The sequence below is a fragment of the Acomys minous genome (genome assembly GCF_964271855.1).
Source record: "Acomys minous genome assembly, chromosome: 13".
In the NCBI taxonomy this organism is placed as follows: Eukaryota; Metazoa; Chordata; class Mammalia; order Rodentia; family Muridae; genus Acomys; species Acomys minous.
Genome location: NC_140495.1, coordinates 68443189 through 68463212, shown reverse-complemented (window position 1 = coordinate 68463212; position 20024 = coordinate 68443189). Strand labels below are relative to the sequence as shown.

At 38.4% G+C, this 20024-nt stretch overlaps 1 long non-coding RNA gene across 1 annotated transcript in view; it reads right to left on the bottom strand.

Moving 5' to 3' along the window:
- The window catches only part of LOC311581924, a 97858-nt gene that overhangs the window by 35952 nt on the left and 41882 nt on the right, over nt 1-20024 (bottom strand). The window contains exon 3 of the long non-coding RNA XR_014773934.1: nt 16382-16468. This is a non-coding gene — a long non-coding RNA (uncharacterized lncRNA). The remainder of the gene's footprint in view (nt 1-16381; nt 16469-20024) is intronic.

Genomic DNA, 20024 nt, shown 5'->3' with positions numbered 1-20024 from the left:
TAGAGATACTAAAAGGCAAACACACCAAGTATTTTATGACTCTGGAAATTCAGTATTTTGCCAATATTTAAAGCCAAATATTACCTAACCTGCATCCTGTGAAGTCCTGGAGAAGGTCACTTTCACAGTTTGTCCACAGGGTGCTGAGCAACATTCCATCAATCACATACACATTCCAGCATTTTCTGCCGGCATTACATGCCGTCAGTCTAGATGGGTAAATGGGGGATACGGAGTGGAAGAGGGATGTGAATCAAGTCATGAGAGATGCCTTGTAATTCTACTTTGCCATGAAGCTTAAATGCTCATTCAACGTGGCAAGCTCAAACTAGGATTCGGATAATCCGCAATGTGCTTTCCTTTTGCATTTTTCTCTTGTGTGGTCCTTTCTCTTTCTGTCTGTACGGCCGAAATGTCACTATAGAGAACCTCTTGCCACTTTCAGAGTGTTTCTGAGTCTCAAAGCTTGCTTTTTCTTTGATCAAAAGAAAAAGAACACCCTCTTCTAGCACTCAACTTCCTTTCAAGAAAGGAAGAAAAAAGTCAGGACCTCTTGTAATCAGTATTTTAGTTTGTTTCGATTCATAGCACACACCTAGCAAGAGAAAAAGAGGTCTGGATAGGAAAAAGTCAAAGGTAGTCTTTTACCATGTAAGGAATGAATATCTTTTCTCCCTCTATATCCTAGTTCCACAATTGATTCTAAGTAAAGAATTAAGCTGGGGAATATTTTTCTTAACCAATTATTAATGAATATTATGCTGGATTGAGTCAAGCCCTCCCCCAACACACACATGGATAGTCATGTGGTTATATATTTAGTCTTAGCAAAAGATGGATAGGTTCCATGCACATGTAAAAGGAACTCCTTTTGCCTTGATTGGAAATAGTTTACGTCTTCTTTTTTCTAAAACCACACAATGGAAAAAAGAAAGCATCTTCAACAAATGGTGCTGATCTACCTGGATGTCTGCATGTAGAAGAAGGCAATAGATCCATATTTATCACATTGCATAAAAATCAAGTCCAAATGGATCAACGACCTCAACATAAAACTGCATACACTAAACCTACTAGAAGAGAAAGTGGAGAATAGGCTTGAACTCATTGGTACAGGAGACAACTTCCTGAACAGCTTAGGCAGTAAGATCAACAATCAATAAATGGGACCTCCTGAAACCGAAAAGCTTCTGTAAGGCAAAGGACACTGTCAATAGGACAAAACGGAAACCTAATGAATAGGAAAATATCATTAATCTTACATCTGACAGATGTCTAATAGCCAAAATATGTTAAAGAACTCAAGAAATTAGACAGCAACAAACCAAATAACCCAATTTAAAAAGAGGGTATAGACATAAACAGAGAATTCTCAACTGAAGCCTCTCTAATGGCTGAGAAGCATTTAAAGAGATGTTCAACATCATTATTTACTCATCAGGGAAATGCAAATCAAAACATCTCTGAGGTTCTATCTTACACCAGTCAGAATGGCTAAGTTCAAAAACTCAGGTGACTGAGCCAGACAGTTGTGACACACACACCTTTAATCCCAGCACTTGCGAGGTAGAGTCAAGTGGGCCTCTGTGAGTTTGAGGCCAGCATGATTTACAGAGTGAGTTCTAGGACAGCCAGGGCTAAAACAGAGAACCTGTCTCAAAAATAAAAACAAAACAAAACAAAAAACAAAAGAAGCATATAAAAAGTTGAGAGACCGCACACGCTGATGAGGATGTGGAGTAGGAGGTATACTTCTCCGTTGAAGGTGGGAGTGCAAACTTCTACAGCCACTTTGGAAATCAATCTGGCACTTTCTCACAAAATTGGGAACAGTTCTACCTCAAAACCCATCTATACCACTCCTGGGCATTTACCCAAAAGATGTTCCACTGTACCACAAAGATACTTGCTCAACTATGTTCGTAACAGCTTTATTCATAATAGCTAGAATCTGTAAACAATCTAGATGCCCCTCAACACAATAATGGATAAAGACAATGTGGTACATTTATACAGTGGAATACTATTCAGCTATTAAAAACAAGAACATCATGAAATTTGGAGGCAAATGGATGGGACTAGGAAAGATTATCCTGAGTGAGGTAACCCAGCCCCAGAAAGACATGGTATATAAGTGGATATTAGCCCTATAGTACAGGATAGCCATCCTACAATCCACAGACCCACAGAAACTCAGTAACATAGGCCCAAAGGAGGATGCTTGAATCTAGCTTAGAAGGAGGAAAAATAGACATCTGAAGTAAATAGAGAGAGGGAATTGGGGGAGAAGAGGGGGTAGGGAGGGGAATGAGGATGGGAGTTGGGATCAGGTGTGGGAAAAAGGGAGGAGCTAGGAGAAAGGACTGAAATCAGTGTAGGAGAGCATCTCTAGGATGGGAGAAGATCCCAGACGTCTATGGTTGTGACCCTGGCTGAGACTTCTAGCAGCTGGGGATACTGAGCCTGAAGTGGCCACCTCCTGTAGCCAGGTGGTACTTCCAACAGAGGAAATGGGACACCAACCTACACACACAACTGGCACAACTTGAGTCACATTCCAGAGAGAGCTCTTATCACTGACACTATTATTTTAATTAAAACTAAATAGATTTTTATTTAATCGTTATTAATTTTCACTATTAATAGCATAATTAATCAAATGATAATATATTAATATTTATTATTAAATAATAACACATTTTATATTCTTGTACACTGGAGCCTACCAGTCATCTGAAGGGCTTCACCCAGAAACTGATAAAAACAGATGCAGAGACTCACAACCAAACAATAGACAGAGTAGGGGGAGTCTTGTAGAAGTAGGAGGAAGGACTGATGGAGCCAGCGGAGTGAAGGACACCACAAGAAGACCTACAGAATCAACTAACCTGGACCCATAGAGGCTCACAGAAACTGAACCACCAACTAGAGAACATCAAATAGATGGTTCTAGGCCCCATCACAACTATGTAACAGATGTACAGCTTGGTCCTCATGTGAGACCAACAGAAGCAGGGGATGTCTCTAACTCTGTTGCCTCCCTTTGGAAACATTTTCCCTAACTGGACCTTCTTGTCTACCCTCAATAGAAGATGATGTTCCCAGCCCTAGTTGATATGCCAAGGTTGGTTGATATTCTTGTGAGGTCTCCCCTTCCCTGAGAAGAAATGGAGGGGGCATGGGGAGGGGAGGGAAGGGGAGAGGGAGGGACTGTGAGGAGAAGAGGGAGGGGAGAGGGAGGGGCTGTTGGGAGAGGAGGGAGGGGACATTCTAACTCAGATGTAAAGTAAATACATAAATTAATAGGGAAAAAAGAGAAAGAAATAGTTAATTCCCTTTGATCATTTTGTGATGGGTGAGGGAGGAGTCCATGTCTGCCAATGGAATGTGAATGACTGATGAAACTTGTCATATCTGAAGAAAAATAGCATACGAGTACCACATGTTCTTAGTGAGCAATAGCCCTCATACATTTTAATTAATTAGCCCATGATTTTTCTGTTATTTATTATTTTTCAGAAAGTTATCATCTCAATTTATTTTTATGTGCTTAGTACATTGGTTATATGCTTCTTCTACCAAACTGTCTTAAGTGGTTGATAAAAGAGTGAGCTTTATATTACTAGGTTCTTACATAAGTTATCTTAAGCTGAGTGGCAGCATGCTGAGCTACCCTTTGAAACACTGAGGGCTTATCTGGAAACAACGATTTGTTTAGCACATATTTTTAAACCCAGGCTACTGTGAAGTTGGTATCTTTGAGGACAGTGAACAAGTTCATATATATATACACATACACATACATATGTGTGTGTGTGTGTAAGTACGTATATGTTTCATAAACCACATATTTATTATTATACATATATATGGTATATATACAGATATACAATTATACATATATATGATATATACATACATACCACACCATGAATTTCCCTGAAAAATAAAATATATGAGTAAAGTGAGCATGTTATATATCCTCAGTGACACTCGCTCTCATGTTAGGAAAGCTGTCTTATGAGAAAATAAGTGAGTAAATATGTAGTTAAAATTTCATCTTTTCATTTATTATAACTGCATTTTCTTGTGTTATTGGGAATCAAACATAAGACCGCCCATATATAAAAGAGTGTGCATTACTACTGAGATATAACTAGAGCTCCTGTGCTGTTATTCTTAGAATTTTAATTATATGGTTTCTCCTCAGTATAATAAATGAATAAGTCATATAAATCAACCATTTCCAAGGAGTATATACATTGCTCTGTTATCTCAGATTCTAGTGAAATTCCTGGATCTTGTCTCTTGTAGAAAAAAAAATCAATGAAAAGTATTTATTTCTTGATATGTCTGATATTATAAAGTGTTGCTCAAGCTTCAGATGTGGCTCTCTGATTTCTATAAACGTTAACTGATATGAGAACAGAATATTTTCATACTCTAGGATCCCATGTAAAGGATGATGCTGTCTCTGATTCAGTATCAGGCAAGCACTGTTGTACCACTTTTATAAGCTGGTGTGGTGGGGGATTTGGAGGTGATAAGTATATGAGAAAACACTGGCTAGGTTTCTCAATCTTCTTCATATATTTTTTATCCAGGATGAGGCTATCCTCCAAATATTCCAAGACATTAATTAGGACCCATGTAATCAGTGCTCACACTGTCCTTCTAATATTCATTTGTATATCACATCCCAAAGACATTGCAGAAATATAGATAACGAGCAGAAAAAGACACATGGCCAGTGCTTAGATTTTAATCTAACTTTCAACTCCTCCACTGGAAAATCCAGTGTATAAAACAAGGAGAGCATGCGTGCCTCTAGCTGTGACTTCTCTTACAAACTTTGGGATTTGTCCCAAGTTCCAGTTTTGGTACCCACTTGAGCAATTACACAGAAAGGTAATTTTTCCTGACACTTCGTAATATTACATTACGTGTGCCCTATCACTCCTTGTATATGTATACGCTGGGACTTGGCATGCCCAAGGAAGGCATTTCAATCACACCGGGGATGTTTGACTCGAAATCCATCAGCCTCTGATTCCCCCATGTGATTCAACAGTCACTTTGCCAGTTGTCTTTAGTTGTAGGGTCGGATGGTGTGGCAGCTAAGAAGGAATTTCAACACTACTTAATGTTGCCCGGCCGGGTTCTGAAGTGGCAGGTGACTGGAGCTAATGTATGCTGTGCCTGGTGTCAGGCACTCTCAGACAGATGTTGTCAGAGGCACAGGTGGGGGCTTCTGGTTGTGAGTGTAGGCTGACTCTCCCAGATGAACAGGAACTGACAGGTGTGATCTCTGCCACAAAGAACAGGGTGATGACATGAAAACAAGGACATGTTTGGAATGGAAATGCTCGACATAAATATGTCACCTGCGATAGCCAGAGAAATGACAGGAGGCGGACATTAACTTTTCTTGACTTCGGTTTAAAAAAATGTGTTTGTGCAGAGGCAAAGCTAGGTGGCAGAGCTAGTCATGTACAGGGGAAGTCATGTTGTATCTCCACACGATAGTTGAACATGACTGTGACTGTGACTGGGTTGAGACTTAACCTAGGAGAATAGTAAAGCATAATTCTAGATTTAATGAATGGCTTAATCCTCTGATAGACTCTTTTTTTTTTAAGGATTTATTTATTTATTTATTTATTATGTATACAGCGCTCTGCCTGCATGTACACCTGAAGGCCAGAAGAGGGCATCAGATCACATCATAGATAGTTGGGAGCCACCATGTGGTTGCTGGGAATCGAACTCATGACCTCTGGAAGAACTGCCAGTGCTCTTAAGCGCTGAGCCATCTCTCCAGCCCCCTCTGATAGACTCTTAACTAGATGGCATTACTGGGATGTGGTCAATAGCAGCTTCTGAGGCCTATTTGTTGGAAGAAGTAGCACTGAGAGATGCATCTTGCCTTGGCCCTTTCTGTATTCCCTTTTCTCTGCTTCCTGAGCACCGTGTTATAAGCTTGCTGAGCTATGAACTAGTCTACCCACCCTATTGGCTGACATCTATGAAAATGTAAACCAAAATACATTTCCCCTTAAGTTATTTAGGCCAGTAATCTGGTTACAATAATAAGAAAAAGAACTAATAAGCCATCTGGGTCTACTGAGAGTTGCAATAGCACTTGAATCTGGTGACAACACAACAGTGGTTTTTACCTACTTGTCCCATTATAGTTATCTGAGCACTCACATGTTGGCCTCAGTAGGTTCTGAATAAGTTCATTTACTGAGGATGGGACGTAGGCATTCATAGGCCATAAAAGCTGAGATGATTCTGATATCCAGCAGTGGTTGTTACTAACTGCATCAGAGAACTGAGTGAAAAGTGTCCTAAGAAATAGGCACATAGTTTCCTTTTTCATAATAGTTTAATGCTATTCATAAATTCATTTTAGTATTTTTTCATAACCTCCTGACCAGAACATCATAATTAGTCTGTACACTGTCCACAAACCATACTCCTTTTATTTTTCAATTTCATTAGTACATTTTGAAAATTTTTTGACATCTGAAGGTATACAAGGTAAAAGAACCATCTTAGCTTAACCAACAGGGCACATGAGTATAGAGCACGCATTGTAATATCTTCCTTTCTATTATCTGCTCTTTGAGCTAGAAGTTAATGCTTGCTGTGAATACCAAACACACATTACATTGGCCCAAGATGAAATGAACTATGTCAGAAAGAAAGATATACCAGACCTCTTGGTTCTATTACATAGCAGACCTGTGGGCTCAACTATGTGTCTACATCCCCTTTTATGTCCACATTCTAACTTTGACAGAGGCAGTCAGCACATTTTTTTGTATGGAGATTTTATAACTTGAGCATGAGGATGAGTAGAGATTGATAGGGTTTATGACTGAAAACCAGAATGAACTGATCTTCTCGCCTACTGAATTGCTTCAGGTATACATATCAAAACCAGTCCCTGAAGATTTCAATAGGCATCCTATTATTTCCTTAATTTTTAAATACTTATTTTGTCACTGTTTGTATTAAGAAAGTGATTCTATATAATTATGCACATTACGTATATATAATTATATATATACATTAAAATTTTTATCAGTGAAATTAGATTCCTCTGAGAAGTAAATTTTTAAAGATTATGTAGAGTCATGAATAGCAAATGATTGGTTTGCCAAACGAGTCATGGGTAAAGAAAATGATCCTCCTGAAGGAAATAGAATGTCTCCAGAATCATGGCAATTTTGAATACCTACTCATGAGGACAGGCTGTTCAGATGCAGATGAAAGTTTGTTTATAAGAGATTTTTTTGTAATCTCAGCCAATACACACCTTTGTTCTTCATTAAAGCTGGTACACTAAAAATGTCCATGTATGCACATATATATTCATATATAAATGTATGTATACTAAGCGTGATCAGCACTAGGAAGGAAAGAGATTGTCTATAAAGAAGCAACAGGAAGAATGATTAAAGTATGTTTTAGTTGGGTCCATTTACATCATCAGCTAAAATCATCCACTTATTTAGACATGAACTTTCCTGGTCTACTACCATCATTATGACATGGAAGGAAGAGATGAAGTTTGAATTTTACAAGTACAAAAAAGTGGCATAGCATATTTCTTATCTCTGGTGTCACTGTTAGTCAAATTACCATTCTGAGGACAGCAAACTAGCATTTGATGAATACCTACCATGTATAGGATTGTAGAATAAACTTCAAACACACACACACACACACACACACACACACACACACACACATGCGTGTGTGTACAGCTATAGTCTCATTTTTTATTCATAGAAACCTACCAGGTTGATAATTTGTATTCTTCTGTTTACTTCTAGAATTAAGCATAGATCTCCTTGATTGTCATTGTTCAGTCAAGGGATTGATCTAACTACAGTGTCCCTAGTAACTCTTGCACTCTCTAAACTGATTGTTGGATTATACATTTTTGAGAATATGGGCATGAATATATAATATATTCATGATTATGTGATACAACAAATATGTCTAGCAATTATATACTTACATATTTATGCAGACATGAGTCATAATAACAAACATATGTGTATCTTTATAACAACCACATGAACAGCTATTGTGCTGTGTTTCATATGTGCATGCCATTGTATATGACTGTATGCAAATGCATATTAACATGTACGTATAAATTATAATTGTATCTTCATATGTCCTATATAGTATAGGGTTACATAAAATGTATTAGAATATAGTTATCTCATAATTCATATATAAATGCATATGTATACATAGATATGAACTTATTATGCTACTTTCTTCACCTAAAAAATTGCTGTGGATCCTATTAACTACATTATTAAGGAGACACTGCACTCAGTGGTAAAAAAAGTTATGATACTCTCTTCAGTAGGGAAGTTCTGAGACAATCAATGCCTTTCCCTCGGTGTACAGGCAATACAACACTAAGAATCCTCAGATATAACTACAGAAGACAACCATTCTGTCTCTCGGACCTTGACATCCCACCACTTGCTCCCCACCCCACCCCCATCCACCACTGCCCACATGCACACTGTAGAAGCCACTAGTTGAAAGACGCTGGGCCCCTTCGGGGGCCTAACTCTAATTCTATTGTATATCCACAAAAGTTCACTGTCAATTCGGGGTCCCTGCAGTGAAAGAACAATCACTTAACTAGTTAAATTCATTCAACTCTTTAGTCCACAAAATGATGTAGCATTTTCATCAGTGAACCAATTGAAAACTCAGCACCACAAAAATAAAATGAAATAAATAAAGAGCTGACTGAGGCAAAAAAAAAAATGGGCCTTCGTGGGAGTTTGTGGCCCATACAAAGGCTGGGGAGGCCAGGCTGTCATTCTCTTTCTTCATCCCAGTCCCCATCGCACAGGACCAGCTCTAGCGTGAAGGGAGATTTAAAAGCCACTAAGTACATATAAACATTTCTCATTCATTATCTGGGGTTTCCACTACTGGGTGACATATCATTAGTCCTAGTGTAAGGCAAGCTTTAAAAACGTAATTACTTAATCATGCAGTTAGCTTCCCATCAATCCTAGCAGCATTTGTTCTTAACTAGCTTTTAAGAACAAAATTAGGAGTAATTTGTAAACAAAAGTAATTGAAGAGCGGCAGATACTACCAAGGTGTTGGCAGCGTTAGCAGCCATTATTGTTTTTCCCTGATACCGCAACAGCGCCACAGTTAACGGTAGGTAGCAGGCAAAAGTCAGGGCGATGAAACAGGAGGCTGGCCACCTGCTAAGTGCAGCACCAGGCAAAGACTCTTTCCACTGGCCGACCATCACCTACATCCAGCAATAGGGTGATAACCTCGTTCTAGATTGATGCACATTACATTCCAATTATTTGGAGGGTTATGGTACAATCTGACACTTTACAGCCCTGAGAGTTACCTTTCCTACCTGTTACCTGATGAATTCATAGACACGCGAGGTACAGATGCCGCCTGCCTAGAAGCATGAAGGCCACTGTAAGCAGACACTGAGAAGCTCTGAGGATCCTTATTCGAGGTTATCTGTTACAGTCAGTGAACTTAGAGGGAGCTATGATCTCTATGCCACGTTATAAGCTTAGCCTCCCGGAAATGCAGTGAGCAACCACCGGACCTACTTTTAAGCCTCATGAACTTGTTGAGATTAAAAAAAAATTCATAAAGCAAGTATGATTTTAAAGACAGAAATTACTTCTGATAAAGCCTGGGCTATTAGCTTCTCATTCCACTCATGGGTTTGATCTTTATAGAGACTCTACATGGAAACAGCACAGAAACAAAACTTGGGTAGAAACAGGAATGTGCCAGGTCAATTCATGCTTCATAGATGAAATAACTGAGTATGACATAAGTCACATCACATAGAAGACACACACAGAAGGATAGATTCAAGCCTTGGGCTTTCTTTTTTACATCACTATGTTGCTAGTACAAGGCCAAATATCTTCTGGTGACTCAGCAGAATTAAACAGAGCTCTTAAACTCGGAATCTTACGTCTCTAAATCCTCCTCCTGCTGAACCTTAAGTGAGTTGTGGCAAATCATTGAGCTTCAAAATTTGATCTGTAAGTTAGGATTTTGGCATTATTATTTCAACTCAATGCTGTCACCAATTCTTGGAAGTTAAAGGTGCCTACCAATCTTAGCCACTGAGATACATCGATACTATATAATTCTGCTCATGTAAAATCAGGGGATAGTGAAAATGAGCTAAATAATAGAAATCAGTATATTACACTTTTTGAAAGGTTAAGATTTCACTAGAAACTAGCACAGAGGCTTTGCGAATAAGGGAAAAGTATATCAATTGCCAAGGCTTAATGCATCAAGCATTCCATATTTTACTGTGTGTAAAATACCTAAATATTGAGTAGTAAAAATAAGAATTGCTTCCTTTAGATTACAGTTTCATGATGTTTCATAGTGATTAATCTTGGGTATGAAGTGAATTTCCTGTCCAAAGTGAGAATCCCACAGCAATCCGCCGCCCCCCCCCAACCCCCACCCCTGCCATGCACTATTAGTCCTCTGGAGAAAGAGCGGGAATCCCTGTTATAGCACATATATTCTGATTTATGTAGCATTCATACCCCCTTCCAAAACAAAAATAAAAAGAACTACAAAGTTTCAGGTTTCTGACAGGCATAAAAATAAATTTATGAAAATTCCCTGTGCTCTGTCCTTTCTAATGGGGGAAAATATGTCTCTTTGAAATGAACCAACCAGAGAATCATATCAAGGGTGCTTTTGTGAGGTCATCAATCCCTTGAATTCTGGATGGTAGGAATTGCTACCAAAGCAAGTATCATGCCCTCTGCTAAGGAAAACACTACCTTAGCTCATTTATTACTGACAGGAGCAGTTTTTACTCTCTTTGAAGTTTATGATTCTAACATAGCAACAGGTAAATATTTTTTCTTTAGTGCTTCAGGCATTTGGTCTTAAGAATTATGCCAAGTCCTCAAATCATCCAAGTTTCCATTGTGAGTCTACTGGAAGCCTAGAAGAGCAGAGCTAAGGGTTTAGATAATTATCCAGATAATTACCCAGGCCTCGCAGAGACTTTTATTGGTTTACATAGATCATTTGGGCAGAAGGAGGCTTTTCTCTTTTAATTGTCTGTAAAACAGAATCACTGTATTATCAAACCAGCCTATTCCTTTAAAATGATTAAATAAAAATTACTTGCAATAAATGTGAACACGATGGCAAGAAGTTCTTTTTTTTTTTTTTTCAAGACTTCAGACTCTGATGAGAAATGTGTGAGGCTGGGTTAAGATGAGCCAGTTTGACAGGGCCTTGAGGACTCTATCATGTGTAATGACCACTGCAGAGGACTGCAAAAATAGGAATTTTACTTCTATTAATCAAAGTAATTGATGTAGATAAAGCTAAGCATTGAGGTTCCTCCACCCCAAATCTTAAAATATGTGCAAATCAGACCCTCATCAAACATGAAAAACTATTTATATATATCACAACAAACTCCTTCTTCCAATTCTTCATCCTCCTCTTCCTTTTACTTTCTCCCTTTCCTTTTCCTTTACTTAAAGCTTCCTCTCTCTCTCTCTCTCTCTCTCTCTCTCTCTCTCTCTTTCTCTCTCTCTCTCTCCCTCCCTCCCTCTCCCTCTCCCTCTCCCTCTCCCCCTCTCTCTTTCTCTGTGTGTAAAATGTGTGCATGCAAGATCATATATGCCAAGGTGTGTGAAGATCAGAGGACACCAAGATTTCAGCATACAAATTTCCAGCAATTCTATCTCTTAATCATCATTGGACCATTAGGGTTACAGATGCTCACACTGTTTGTCTCAAACTTGTGTGAATTCTGTGGATTCAAACTCAGTTCTAACGCTGATGTGACAAGTGCCCTCATCCATGGAACTATTCCTTTAATGTTACTTTTGTCATCTCTTCAAATGCACACTCTGACTTGAGGTGGGGCTCCAACAAATTCATTGACCTTTTCCCCCCTTGCCCTGTTACTTCCTTCTTAGGAAGCTAATGGTGCTGACACAACCCAGTGCTTCCAGTTAGGTGATGTGCTGGGAGGGAGAAGGTAGACATGGTAGAAACAGGCTGAAGCAGAAGTTGATAGAGGATCTGTGTGCCTCTTTGCTCTTCGTCCTGGATTTTCTTAGAGCTCTTCTCTTCTACTTTAGAATTCAGAACAGGTAGAATACAAGCCGATGCTGGAAGGTGATATTTGATGATGGACTGCTTTCTGGGAACTAGGAATACTGGTGCTTAATTCAAACTCTGGTAATAATAACAATTACTTTGAGTATATATGTATATATAATTTTGTGGCTTGTTGGTTTTGGGAATCAAACCCAGCACTTGCCTTTCATTTTTTTTTATTAATATAAAATCAGTCCTGGAATGCAATGCTCTTTCTTCTTTTATTTTTAAATTTGTAATTTTATTTGTATAGAAGTTTTTCATGCATGCATTTCTGTGCACCAGATGCATGCCTTCTGCCCAGAGGAAAGAAGAGGTGTCTGATCTGCTGGAAATGGAATTGCAGACAGTTGTGAGATGCCATGTAGGTGCAGTGAATTGAACCAGGGTTCTCTGAAAAACCAGCCAGTGCTCTTAGCTACTAAGCCATATCACCAGCTCCTAGAACTACATTTTATGCTGCTCAGCTCTCCACAATATCAACATTTCCATTTCATAGATGACTTTCTTCTTCTAGTGACTTTCTGTCTCATTTTTCTTCATGCCACTTTCCTTCTCTGAATGGTTTAGAATCTATGTATTGTCTGTCTTCTTCAAAGGGCAAAGCACAGGAAACCAGAGTTCTTATGTGTAGTGTAGTCCCTTGGACCATGTCATTCTTCACTAAGTACCTAAGCAGTAAAAGAAACAACATTCATATATGGGAAAAGGAACTGTTATTGCTACCTTCTTATAAACGGACAAGTCAATTAAGGGACAGCACAAAACTTGACGTGGGCCATGTTATAACACCTAAGCTCGCCAGAATTCCTGATGAAGTCTTTGTTCGCAAAACACTACCTTAACACCAATACCTATGCAGTCAATTCTGTCTCCTGAGAACATCTGGATAGGATCTATATGTTGGGGTTGCCAGAAAGACTGGGAAAATGCCTGTACAAAATTTAAATCTTGCTACTTCATCAAATAATCAAATATCTGCAGGGGCCTTCTGAAAATGAGCAAAACCTTGTCTAACAGGATAATGATTGTAACCACTGGTTGTGCTCCTCCTCCAAATAGGAATACTCATATGTGCATGTAGTTTCTGCTCAACCCATGTAGATACAAGTAGAAAGGAAAATAATTGGGCATTTTTGTGTGGGCCAGACATATATTAGCATATTTTGTAAAGGGCTTCTATGAAGTACTCATAGCTTTGTAGTTAAGGAAATTCAGGTTTCTTGAGGGGAAGTACTAGCCATGAGGAAAGCAGTGAGTGATGGAATTAGGGGTCTGGAGTCCAAGCAGAGCAGACAGGCCTCCCTTGCCCAGAACAAACACTCATCAAAGGCAGAGCATGCATTCATTGCATGTGAGGCTCTAGAGCCTGCCAGGACAGCGCATAGAGAACATAATCCTGCATGTATCTACCTGGATTTTCAGTAAATTTTTGCTGAATAAATATTAAAAATGTAGTGAATACAGTGTTCTTCCCAGGGTGTTCTGATACCTAACTGAGTTTCAAGATTAACTGGGCTATGAGTAGTGGCTACAGTACAGGAGTCATGGTGTCTCAGTGAGGTACACGGACATCTTTCAGTGTTACCTAGGTAATGCTCTCTTCTGAAAGCAAAGGGGCCACCTGTACTTGTTTATTTCTAAGCATTAGCTTCCATTTGCTTCTGAAAGCTCCCAATTGGGTTAGAGACCTATGTTCACATTTAGACTTGAACTTACCTTTGAAGTTCAACTCTTTATATAATCACCATCACGCATGGGGAAAGAGACAATTTGAAAGCATTTGTTGATAAGTACAATACCTGATTTTTGTGGATTTGAGTTCTTATTTTTTTTTGAGTTCTCTGAAATTTTCTTTTACTTTATTATAAAATTCGTTTTGAAATAAAAGCATCACGGACCAAAATTAAAAGAAATTAATGAATTTCCATACAGTTAGAATTGACATTTACAATGGATGCTGTGAAGATTCCCTATAAATTTATGCCCTTATCATCCAGCCCTTCCCCCAAAACCCAGGACAAAATGAGAACTAGGAAAACTTTCGCTTTATGTATATAGTACTTGCCTATTAGTTGTCTTGATTATTACTATATGCTCCTTTCCCATCCCCTTATGTTTACATTTTCTTCCCAGTATTCAAAGAAAATAATAAGTCTAATGAAAAAGAAATGGAACATGTATCTGTTGCTCTGCTCTTAGAGAGCATGAGAATTTCCTTTAGTCACAGATGAATCCAGTTTAGACAAAGATGACGAATTTGTTTTGTTTTTGTTTTTGTTTTAAATTTTATTTTATTAATTTATTCATTTACATCTTAATGATTATCCCCTCCCTTGTATCCTCCCATTCCTCCCTCCCTCCCATTTTCCCATTACTCCCCTCCCTTATGATTGTGACTGAGGGGGACCTCCTCCCCCTGTATATGCTCATAGGGTATCAAGTCTCTTCTTGGTAGCCTGCTATCCTTCCTCTGAGTACCCCCAATTTGTATTTGAATGGTTTTAATGACTTTTGTGACACTTGTGAGCATGAGCTGTCTGGTGTTTAGGGGAGAGGCTGAAATTTCTGACTTGTTGCAACACTGTTGATTGTTACTTTTTTTTTTTTTTTTGGTTGTTGTTGTTTTTGTTTTTTTTGAGGGGAAAAAAAGCATGTTTTAAAAATACCCCATTTTCTCATATCCATTTCTCCCGTCCCCCTGGGTTTTAGCCCATTTGCAAGGCACATATTGGTGCTAAGTACAGATGTGTAAATTGATTGAATGTACCAGTGGCTGCGTCTGGCGAACTTAGTTACAATAACAATAACCTAAAGCCAGTTGAAGACAAGAAACATAATTTTAAATGCCAAAAAGCAGTAGCCTCCCTTCCATCTTCCATCCTGGTTTACTCACTCTCCCCTTATTATGTCTACATGGAAAATTGCAGATTATGTAAATTACTCACAGAGAGTCAGACCTTTGCTCTTTTCCTGAGAATGTGAGAAAAACTGGAAGAAGCACAAATACTTTTAAACGTAGCTAAGAACAATGTAACAAAAGCAAAATTTGCTCCCCTGTGTGCCTTTCAGTTGTGTGAGTGTTTGCTGACTGGTGTTGCTTCTAGAAACATATTTACAATACTCCAAGATCCATTCAGGTCTCTCAAATGCTTTTGCAGCTTGAAGACCCTCCTTATCTTAGAGAATGGCTCTTGTTTAAAACCTTCACAATGTAAATTGTATCTGTTGTTTAATGCAAAGCACTGAAATTGCTATATGGTGCTGCCACATAGTCACTGCTGAACGTGCCATGAGGCAACATTTTATAGGCGCTGTAAAATCTTGTTACCACACACAGATGCATTACCCAAAATTACTCAAATCTGCAGGGCATCTGAAGCTCACTCTGTAACAGTAACAGGCTTTGATGCTTAAAAAGTGATTATGACTAATGCACAGAAACAATTATCACTAGACTCAGCCGCCAGGATTTCATCCTCACAGAAACCTGAGCCATCACTAAGAAAAACTAAGTGATTTTCAAAACTTACAGGATCATAAAGCAGAACGAGAAACATATTTTAATCTGTTCATCTATACAAGGAAGATTTTATTGGCAGCATTTTTACAAAGCCTGCCATTTTATTGTTTTTAAATATACACTGTAGATTAATTAGAGAAATTCTGAAAACAGTTCATGAATACAACTACTGTATGGGACTGGTCCTACCGCATGAGAAAGCAACAGGAATGTTTGGAAAGAAACTAGGGACGGAATCTAATAGATTTAGACTTAGTTCCTTTTTCTCTACGGGCTAAGCTTTCTTTATATATATACAAAGAAAGCTTTGGTGAGGCCTCTCTCTACTTTAACCTATCATGACTTGATCTTACATGGCTTAAGGTAGGAAAAACTTGGTGTCTACTTTTTCCTCTTCCTTTGGAGTGGAAACCTGAGGGAAAAAATAGTGAAAGAGATAGAACTGTCTTTTACCCTTTAAGGTACCCTAAAGGTTTGATGTGAAAGAAAACTTAATGCAGAATAAACAGCCTAATATAAACAACATGGTGGATGGGACAGACGTTCAGGAAGGGCTGATACTAGGCAACCTAATTGGAAGTGCATTTTACTTCTTTGTGTAAGGTGGGAAAGAATTTCAGGCTCTCAGGAATGAATATCTATCTGTGGTCTGTGACATACCTTGCCTCAACATCCATCCACGTGCTCTTTAGGATTATCCGTAAATTCAGGTCTGCGTTCTGCTCTACGGTTGATTGTGTAGATCACCTGCATGGACAAACCATTCATTATGAGTTTATCTACCACACAGTTTGGGGTTCAAAATGAATGTGTTCCATAATGACATCTTTCCCATTTGAAGGCCAGAGACCAAAGACGTGAAAGTTAGGAACGTGAGGTATGTGAGCCAGTTGAGGATGTCACTCTGAGGGTCTAAATTCAGGCTATTGTGGCAAAGTGCCTGATTTTGTATTCTGTATCTACCCTTATTGGAGGTGTGGATGATATAATGTCAAACACAAGGGATATTGTATATAAACTTTGACATTTAATCCTTAGAGCATAACCTTTTAATTTGGCTTCTCATTAATCCTATTTTAGCAACAAAAATTAAAAAGAAGAAAAAGAAAACAAGACATGGGGGTGCTCCTGCATATTGTTTTACCTTACAGACAATGATAAATCTGCCACTTTAACCTAGGCATCGCTGACTCCAAAGCATAGGTACGTGCTTAAATGTACAGGAAGCTGGAAAGCTACATGCACAGCAAACAAGTCTTTTTTTCAAGATCAGGCACGTGTTAAAAGCATATCTAAATCAAACTTTGTGATGTGCAGGCAGTCTTTACTGTCTGAGAATATTCACAGGAAGGATTCATAGTCAGAGGCCTCTGAGCACAAAGAAGTACAAACACTTTGATCACTCAGCCCATCATTGACACACATCACATGAGCTGAAACTAATGTCCCTTACCACAGAGAGATCCAGAAATAGCTACAAAGAAAGAACAAACCATCCCTAATTCATACCTTTGATTCTAGAGGTCACGCGCAAGTAAATCATGCCTGCTTTTTATTGCACTGCACTGCACTGGTTTCAAGCTTAATGTAGACACTGTAAGTCACTGTGGCTCCTGTGGACTATAATAAGTATCAAATAGGTTATGGTTGGATGACCCTAGTCACTTCTTGTGGTTTCTGCTGTGCTTTCAATTTTGCCAAGGTCAGTGTATTAAAAATTCATTACATGATTTAGTTATGTATTAATTTAACATCAACCATGCTTTATGCTATTCGCTACAAAGTTGGAATATGGGAGACCCTAAGATGTGGTTTCTGTGTTGAAGAAATTACTTACTTAGTGGAGAAGGCAGCTCAATAAAACACCACATAGTTATGACAATGGTTCAGAGACTGGGCCAAGAGGTAGTCATAGGTTTCAGTCACAACCTTTCTAATTTTTAGTTTTTGTGGACTTGTCTCAGTGCCCCCGCCCCATCTTTCAGTGTGTCATCTGTGAAATGGAGACCTGTATCCTTGAGTTGTCAAAACAATAGCATAAGGTAATGAGATCAGCTGCTGTTGTTGTTTTTTTTCTTCAACAACCTGATCGGTAAGCAGAAATAGAGGAGCTAAGCAGATTGAAATCCATCAATCAAGTACCAAATACAGAGTAGGCATTTGAACAGAGTCAAAGCTGTGAGGCCTTCTAGGCAGGAAGTTGCATAAACTTTATTACAAGAGAGAGTCTAAGAGACCAACAGGTGAAGTAGCTGGCCTTGGAAATAAAGATTGAGGATACCACAAGGACCCTGCCAGTCAAGCTTCAGATTTAGACTTATCCTTGGAGTGAGTGAGTGAGTGCCACAGATTTCCACTGGGACAGTGGTTGTGGCTGTTGCTGACTTAGATCAGTAGCCATGGTTGTGATGCAGAGAAATTCCACGAAGATGATAAAAAGCACAAGGTGCTATTCCATAGGGCACTAAACAGGTGAAGGGAAATGCACACAGTGCACTGTGATGGGTCCAAGCCAAGGTACATGCCCGAGGGAAACAGTGGTTCCTGAGTTTTCTTTGAGGGCTTCCACTCCTCCAGGCTGCTTCATAAAACTTGGGAGGCTTTACAGATATTAGACTGTTTATGCATGAGCCAGAGTACCATTGCTTCAGAAAACAAAAATTAAGAATTCACCCAATAATTTCATTGGAAATCAATTAGCATTTTCATTTACTTTGTCCTGATAAAGCAAAAGCCCACATATTCTCTCTAAAAGGACATTTCCAGACATGCCATATAAATTATTAAAAAGAAAAAAGCATTACAGGGTAATTAGGTTAACTCTATTTCCTCACTCCTCCCTGAAGCTACCTCCTTTCCAAATAGATTACTTTTCAAAAAAAAAAAAAGTAACGGTTATTCAAAACAAAATATGCTGGTTTGTCTTACAGCCAAATGAAATGGATCAGCATTACAAAGTGATATAAGCGAACCTCAAATTGATAAATGTATCGAGTAAAGAAAAGGGCAAAGCTTAAGCAGCTCTGCCCATCATTTAAAATGTTAATGGTAAAGTGCCTTTAAAAAAAAACTCCTGTGATACTTATGACTAATGGTGCAATGCTAGTTAAATTCAAAGCATGCATTAATTTCAGCTGTTTTTCATTGGTTGAAAAATAATTCAAAGGAAACTTCGATAATTGTCAAGAGCAACGCACAAAAGTAATAGCCAAGTGCCAATCCACCCAGAAAGCCCCTTCCCCAGACTGAGTGTTCTGCCAATAAACTCCTCAAAGGAGCTGGCTAATTTTTTGGCTTGCATGTGAATGTCATCCAATTCTTCAGTTTAACTTGGTAGCAGAATATGATGAGTCTTGTGGTGAGAAACATATAAAGGCTACATTTATACAGCATGTTAAAGAAGTCACATGATGAATGTGATTTTCTTTTCCTTTCTTTGTGTCCATGGATGACTCAACATTATCATAATGTTCATATTTTATACCAGGAAATAGAAAGCTAATTGATAGCCATTTAGAGCCATCAAAATTCTCTTTTAAATAACCTACAGTACAATAAAGAATTATTTTCTGTGGGATTAGAAGCATCATAGAAAATAATTTATTAGGGCTGATTTCCATATTGGCAACTGAGCCAACAGACTACTGGCGCTATTTGTTTACTTGAACTCAGTCAATGCAATTCTAAGTCAAAATGTTTTCCATAGTTTGAGACTGGCTTTAACCTTTGCCTCTCAGGACCAAGCAGCATATAGGCCTTACAGGATATCCGCTCCATTTTCCCTTTTCTTAAAAAAAAAAATCTTAATGTGTAGATGCAAGCAATATTATCCTATCTTTATCCATGTCCAAGGGTAGAAAGTGCTGCAATTATACCCATGCTTATGTATAAGACTATTCACTGGTTCATTCACAATAAGATTAAAGAAACACAGCAAATAGATACTTAAACAGTAAGAAATGTACTAATAGAAAGTATATACTATTATCAGATTAATAAATGCACAGCAAATTGCATAATCAGTTTTGGATAATCTTTTTATAAAAGATCTCACTCCCTGGTGATCAATTAACCAATGAACTTTTAAGCAGTCATGACCATCTACTGAGTCAGATGTAACGGGCACCTCTGAAGAATCACAGTTACCTGTGAAGCCTGAAAGCATCACCTGCTGATAAGATAAATCTCATTGGCTTGATTAACATCAACAACAAAATCATGTAAGGAAAGATACTTCAAGTTGCAGAAAAAGTGAGAGGAGGAGAGAGGAAGAGAGAGAGAGAGAGAGAGAGAGAGAGAGAGA